We start from the raw sequence: 6,897 nt of genomic DNA, 5'->3' as shown, positions 1-6,897 counted from the left end.
ATAAAATTAACTTAGTGGAGCTATTCTTGATTTACAATGGCATCAGTTAAATCAGAACTGAATCTTTCAAATATGTCTCTGCAAGTGCTTTGAGCATTATTCAGAGAGTTGTAAAAGAACCACAAACAAAGGAGTTTCTTACAGGAAGCTGAACAGATTTACTGAACTGTGCAATGTAAACACAAACACCTTACAACTGGGGCATGTTCCCTCAGACCCACTCCAGGCTGGGTACAGAACAAGGTGAGATAAGTAACATGAATGGAAGGTCTTATTTATTCTTCCGACTTGTTGCAACAGAGAGAATTACTAGAGAGTGTGTTGAGTGACAGTTCTCTTACAAGGATTGTCTTGAGAATGTTTTAACACTGATAAAATGGTGACTAATATTTCAGAGCTGTAACAACATTGCAGAAAGGCCACTCCTTGGGAATCAGTCCAACAGAGTGAGAATAAGCTACAGAGCACAGGAAAAAAAAGAGCTGCAGAATGAAGGGATGAGAACAACTGAGAAATACCACCTATTAATCTATGAGTAGTCCCCTGTACCTCGTGTCCAAACCCAAGCTTCCTGCACAGGCCACTCAGGACATGCCAGGGCTGGGTGTCCCTCTTAGTCCTGTACACTGCACTGGTGCCCTGGCATTCTGTGCAAGACCAAAGGTGAATCGATCTTTTTAAGAAGATATAAAATAGGAAGTGGCTGCACAAAATTAGTCCAAATCTCCTCCTGCTGCACCCTCCCCTCCCCAAACCCTTAGCCCTCAGTGAGGCAGTGTGCTTCTAACTCACCAGCTGACCTGTTCATGGCCACCTGAGCTGCCAGTTCCTTTGCTCAGCACCCCTGCTGCCACTTCTGCTGTGAAGAGATGTAAATCTCTCCTGCAGTGTATGAGAGCTTTTAACCTCCAGTTTGCACAATTACAAATGAAAATCCAAGGGTAAAGGCAGAGGGAGATGTGAGAACAGGGCTTGAAGAAAGAAGGGCAATGTTTAAATCCTGTTTAAAGCAGCCATGCTGTGAGCTTGCCCTGTGTGACCGTAGTGTATGGAGTTTGTAGGGCCTTGTACTGTAGGACTCTGCTGCCTTTGGGATGTGATACTTCAAATGATGAGTGCACACACACATGCACAGAGGGCTGACTGCTTGTACCTGCTAAGGTTCTCACTTTGCACATTCACAGCTTCAAAATCAATAGGTCTCATGTCCCAGACAATTTCAGAGTAGTCTTATTTTGTTTTCTGACTACCCTCATTACCAGTTTTAATTGGAAGAAAGCTTTTTCCTTTATTTTAATTGCCTACCCTAAACTGTAAGAGTAATTTTCTGTGTGTTTCACTGTCCACGGAGATGTTCCAAAACAAATGGTCTCCAAACCTTAAATACATCTAATTACTGTGTAATTCACCTATCTGGGGATAGGGAGGTTACCTTCACCTGCTTTGGGCTTTTAGCAGGAAAGTGGAAATTACACATCTATCCGACAGTCTAGTTCTTAAGGGTTTTAAATTTTTTTTCTTTAATGATATTTTCTTACTTCATGTATTGACATTATTTATAAGAATGACAGGAAAATTTCCAAGCCATCAAATTTTGGACTACTGATTTAAAAAGCCCAAACATCCCTGAATATAGCATAACACTAGCCTAAAACCTGCTAGCTAAATGCATATCAGTGTCTCCCTCACAGAGAGGGACTTTAACAGCCTAGTTAAGCAGCTGGAACAGATGCTGCATTTGGGAGGCCTGGAGCTGTGGACAGGCTCTGCCACTCATTTCTGCTATGAAAACATCAGTCAGTCCACAAGTACAGACACCCTGGCATGGTTCAGCTCACAAGCTGTCAGTGCACTACTTTCAGACAATGCCCTCACTTTCTGATTTTTATGCTTCCAGTTGGCCTTGACTGCACAGTTATATATAAAAGTCATATGTATATATTAGTAGTTACATGTTTCTCATAAAATGGATTATCTCTATTCTGCATCATTTGCTTTAGGGTTCCTGGTGCATAGAAGTTTGTCGTTCTCCAGTAAGCTCAAATTAGTTCTTTTATCCTAAAATATCTACTGGTGTGGCTAACAGCTAAGAAACAAGAGCAGGCAAACCTTCTGAAAGATAGCAAATGACAGAAAGGGGCTGTGTACCTGCAGACAGGGCAGCAGGACACCTGTGAGTTTCCCCTGTTCATCTCTGGGGCATGTGCCAGCTCCTCCCTGCAGCAAACAATATCTGGGTTTGAGCAGTAAGCAGAGCATTACAGCAAGGGCAGCCCTTGACCCAGTCAGCAACCCTGCTTTGTGGTGCTCCAGGCTCACCAGTGGGTGTGGCACAGCCTGTTGGGTCACTTCACAGGGCTGCTTCTGCTGCATGAGACAGCTGGTTCCCCCTTGTCCGGATTCTGCAGCTGCCAGGTACCAGTGGATCTGCCTCTTGGCTGCTGTTGTGTCTTTTGGGGGCTTTGCAAAATGGATTATCAAAAACACTTTCCTGGCCATGTTTCAAACAACAAACCACTTTCTTTATGGTAGTAGTGATGGGTGATTCTGAGCAAATAAATACTTGACAATATTGCAACATAATTTGACAAGTTATTACATGTGGAGAAATGCAGTACATGCTATCCTTACCTGTGACTGAAGTATGAGGCCAAAGGGAAGAATTTAGTAAATATCTGATAGCAAACAGAATGGACTAAGGCAGACTACCAGAAAAAAGTCCCAGAGAATGTAGAAAAGTAACTGCTCAGAAAGGTTTTGGAGCTTCTTATTTCCACAAGTTGAGCAGATAAATTGATGTAGAGAGCTGCAAGCTGAAAAAACACAGGTTTGGGGAAATTTTTCCAATTCATAATGTTCTACTAACCTGGAAGTAAAAATTATAAATCCTTGAGAACAAGCCCTGTATAAAGCTGTTCCAGGTGACTGTTGGCAGAATTGTTACTCAGGACTCCAGTCTGGAAGATGCTATGCATTGGAGTAATCTGATTATGACCTGAAAATAACCACATAGATGGATGAGGCCATGAAGGATGAACCTGTTCATGTTCAGATCAGGATACTGTGGCAATACAGTGTTGAGAGACATGGCAGCTGTGACCCATGCTTCATAAAAAGTTGTTGGTAATAGCACTGGACTAGATGAAACCAATTACTAGAGTGATGAGTCAGGTTGAGTTTAGAGGGGTTATGACGGGGTCATAACATGATTATGATAATGAAATATCAGGTGTGTTTTCAGTAGCATCTTTCATTACAAGAATAACATCTCTTTAAATGTATTACTCTGAGTAGGAAATTACAGTGAGTGCCTCTGGAAGGAGAAGTGGTTTGCTGTGCCAAGTTCAGAGCACTGAGGCACTATTCAAAAGCTGAAAACGGTGTGCAGGTACCTAAGAATTAATGTGCACGACCTTACAATATACCTGTGAAGTGTGCTCTTGGATTGCGCTGTTATTTGCAAGTCTGATACCCTTGCCTTTGCCCTTAAAAGGGCAAAATACCTATTTGCCATAGGAATGTATCTTTAACATGTAGCAAGTGGGATTGAGTGAGGATGATAAAATATACAGCTAAAATAAATAGCTAAGACAGACTAATAAACGATAGATAGTAAAACTTCCATGCTAGAAACAGTATCACCTATTTCAAAATCCCAAAGGAGCCACAACAGGATATCCCATTTTTGAGTCTCAGAAAAACCCCATCTGATACACAAAATAGACCTGCCATGTATAGTACATATTATTTCCAAGTATACCACTCAATCTGGCTAGATTTTTATCTAGTTGATTCTTTCTGCAAAATCTTTCCTAAGAAATGTCATCTGATGAGTTTAGGTCACCTTTTTTGTTAGCATGTGCTGAGTCTGTTTCTCCAGGTTATACTCTTAGTCAACCAGTGATGACTGCCTGGGTAGCTGAAAGTGTTTGTTAGTAATGGTCAATCAAACAATAGCAATTCTGTGCCTGCACAGAATGAATATGTAAGAACTGCCATTTCAGTGTACGTGCTTGGCTGTTTGAAAGAACAAATACTTATTCTACTCACTGGAATTTCACAACTCCCTGAAATAAATCTGCCAGTAAACTGTGCTTTGTGTTAGTAACAGTCATGGAGTGGAATGGAAATGGAAAGTGCTTTGTGTGTGTCCAGCAAGCCCAGGGTGGAGTTGCACAGAAGTGATTAGTTCCTCCTTGAATTTTTATGTGTGACTTGTCAACTCTTCTGTGAATGAGGTGTGGAATGAGAGAACCTTGTTGACATGTTTTGAAGGAAGAAAGGAAGATGAAAATTACCAAAACAGATTATATTTTCAGTCCTTCTAAGCTATCATCTTATTTTTGACAAACACATGTATCAGGCAGTTTGTGTAGAGGTGAAGAGGGCAGAAAGGCACTGTAAGAAAGCAGGAGTTTAATTCTAATCTGGATTCTCAGTAGTAAGTTATTTAACAAAAAAATCCACTGTGGTCCTAGATTTACATTTTGGACACAGCTTAGTATTTTGTTTATACTTAATATAAAATATAAATACATATTTTAAATGTGTGTGTGTTTATGTATGTATCATATGAACTTCAATATAGAATTTATATTTCAAATTCTGAGAGGTGTCTCCAGGATGCTCGTGGAATGCTGCACCTTGGACTTTATTGGCAGGAGGAGGCCTTGGAAGGTAGAGGGAGAAATGTCTGACAGCCTGTGGGAAGAGTTTTATCCATTCCTGTCTAAGCTGAACAGGGGAGACCTTCACTGAGCATTGGTTCTTAAAAACCTAATCAAAAAGTCCTTCCAATTGCAAATCACAAATGAAAATTGACACTAATGCTGCATATTCAGAAAGCTGGCATTTGTGAGAGACTTCTGTTGCTGTTTTCAAATGAAAGAGGTCACTCCTTTACTCATTTGTTTGGTGTTTGTCATAATAACTGTAATTATGAGGCACTACTGTGATAATTTAATGTAATTTAGCACATAATTAGTGAACAAAAATACTACACAATAATTCTTTCATAGGGCCATGTTGCTAATAAATAGTGGCATTCAGTGACATCTTTCCTGTCATTTTTCCTCATCAGGCTTATGCAGCCTACAGTATTTTTACTTGTCTTGCGGGGTTTTTTCTTTTTTTTCTTTTTTTTTTTTTTCTTTTTTTTTCAAGACTATAACTATCATAGCAGAATTACTGAAACGAGAGCTGAAAAATTGCTCTGCCTTTTGGCAAAGAACACTAACTTATCCATTATCCAGTGAGTACAGCTTTAAAAAGAGTGTCCTCTGAAAGCTTCATTGTCCTTTCCATGCTCCGATGATGCTCAATAATGTCATCACTGCTGATTCCAGGGAAAAACACTTCCATCAGTGGGAGGGGGAACAGTGATTTCAATAGGCTTTTCTGGTGCAAACTCTTTTCAGTTGATCTCAAATACAGGAGACAATCTCTGATGTTTTCTCTTCATGTAGAAGAGGAAAGGCTTGGACTGTGGTGTACTGGCACCACTCTGCACACACACTGGAGAAAACTCAGATGATGCAGTTGACACATGTCACAATCACAAAGCTGAAGTAAAAGAACTGAAACAGCTCCCTTTTGAAACCCTCCTAAATATTAATGTGACTATGGAAGCACTATTTTGTATACCTCTCAGATCCAGTATCCGAAGCTATGAGTTTTCCAGTCCAATAGCTTACCTTAATCCAGATTTTAAAATACAAGGACTTCCTTAAACTCATTTTTAGCCTTAAAGAAGACTTACGGGAATCTTATCAGCACGTAGAGATACATACCTGATGCAAGGGAATGAAGAATCTTTTCAGTAGTGCCTACTGACAGTTCTAGAGGCAGTGGGCACAAGTGTAAATGCATAATATGTTCAGAACACAAGAAAACAGTTTGTTTTTTTACTGTCAGGGTGGTCAAGTAGTGGCACAAGCTGCTCAGAGAGGTTGTGGGTTGTTCATCTGGGGAGAAACTCAAAACTAATGCATGCAGTCCTGAACACCCTACAGTAGATGATCTTGAGCAGAGTGGTTGGACTGGTGGGCATCTGCAGCTCAAGACATTTTGAGAAGAAAGGAAAAAGATATCTCAGGACTGGGGTGCCTCTAGCCAGATGTTGACTGCATTAATAAAGAATGGGGACAGCACCATATTTTCACTGTGATCTTATTAGCATGCCTGAGGGCTGAAAGGGTGTGAATAGTCCCCCCTCTCCAGAAATCTTTTTTCATCAGCTGTATTCAAAACCTTTCATTCTAAATCTGAACCCTTATGGTCCTGCCCTTTTTATATCAGCCTATTATATGGGGATGTGGTTAATCCCCAAGCCCTTGACCTTTAGTGATTTGTACTGCTGTCAAGACACATTACACAGCTTTCCCAACTGCTCTGCACTACAGAAGAAAATGTCCACAGTAGGGTCCTTTTGTTTAAACCACCAGGCAACAGGAATCAGCTTTATCATGCAAACATTTTCTTATTTTTCTTCAAGGGAAACAAGCCCCCCCTGCCATCCCTTCCCCAGAAGAGTTTCAGCATGAAAAACAGAGCTGAGAAGCTCGAGTAGGTGCAGGAGAGCTGTTTGCAATTTGCAAACCAATGAAGATTATGTTATTCCTGCTGGGACAGAGCTCAGAGGAAAATGTGAGCTTAGTATTAATACCTAGGAAGATGATGGCTTGATTTTTCAAAGAAAAAAACTTCATTTTTGAAGCGGCCCATGACTTTGTGAAAAAAAATGGGTTGCAGGGGTTTAGGAGCAACTGTATGATACTCGGGGACCTCAACTCTCTTCTTCATGGGTTTTGTTGGATAAGTCACCTACAAAAAGGTGTAGGAATTAGAGGATGTTGTCCCATTAGCCACAAAGAGAGCAGATGCAGCATGCATGCAGTC

Source organism: Passer domesticus, chromosome 6 (assembly GCF_036417665.1).
Source record: "Passer domesticus isolate bPasDom1 chromosome 6, bPasDom1.hap1, whole genome shotgun sequence".
In the NCBI taxonomy this organism is placed as follows: Eukaryota; Metazoa; Chordata; class Aves; order Passeriformes; family Passeridae; genus Passer; species Passer domesticus.
The sequence above is the reverse complement of the archived record's forward strand: the minus strand, read 5'-3'. Positions refer to the sequence as shown.